Source organism: Pygoscelis adeliae, unplaced genomic scaffold (genome assembly GCF_000699105.1).
Source record: "Pygoscelis adeliae isolate BGI_AS28 unplaced genomic scaffold, ASM69910v1 Scaffold179, whole genome shotgun sequence".
Lineage (NCBI taxonomy): Eukaryota > Metazoa > Chordata > Aves > Sphenisciformes > Spheniscidae > Pygoscelis > Pygoscelis adeliae.
The window spans coordinates 1,659,317-1,659,565 of NW_008825612.1; positions in this window are offsets into that span (position 1 = coordinate 1,659,317).

Consider the following 249-nt stretch of genomic DNA (forward strand, 5'->3'; position numbering starts at 1 on the left):
GCCATGTGCGCTCGCAGCCCAGAAGGCCAATCGTATCCTGGGCTGCATCAAAAGCAGCGTGGCCAGCAGGTCGAGGGAGGGGATTCTGCCCCTCTACTCTGCTCTGGTGAGACCCCACCTGCAGTACTGCGTCCAGCTCTGGAGCCCTCAGCATAAGGAGGAAATGGACCTGTGGGAGCGAGTCCAGAGGAGGGTCATGAAGATGATCAGAGGGCTGGAGCACCTCTCCTATGAAGACAGGCTGGGGGG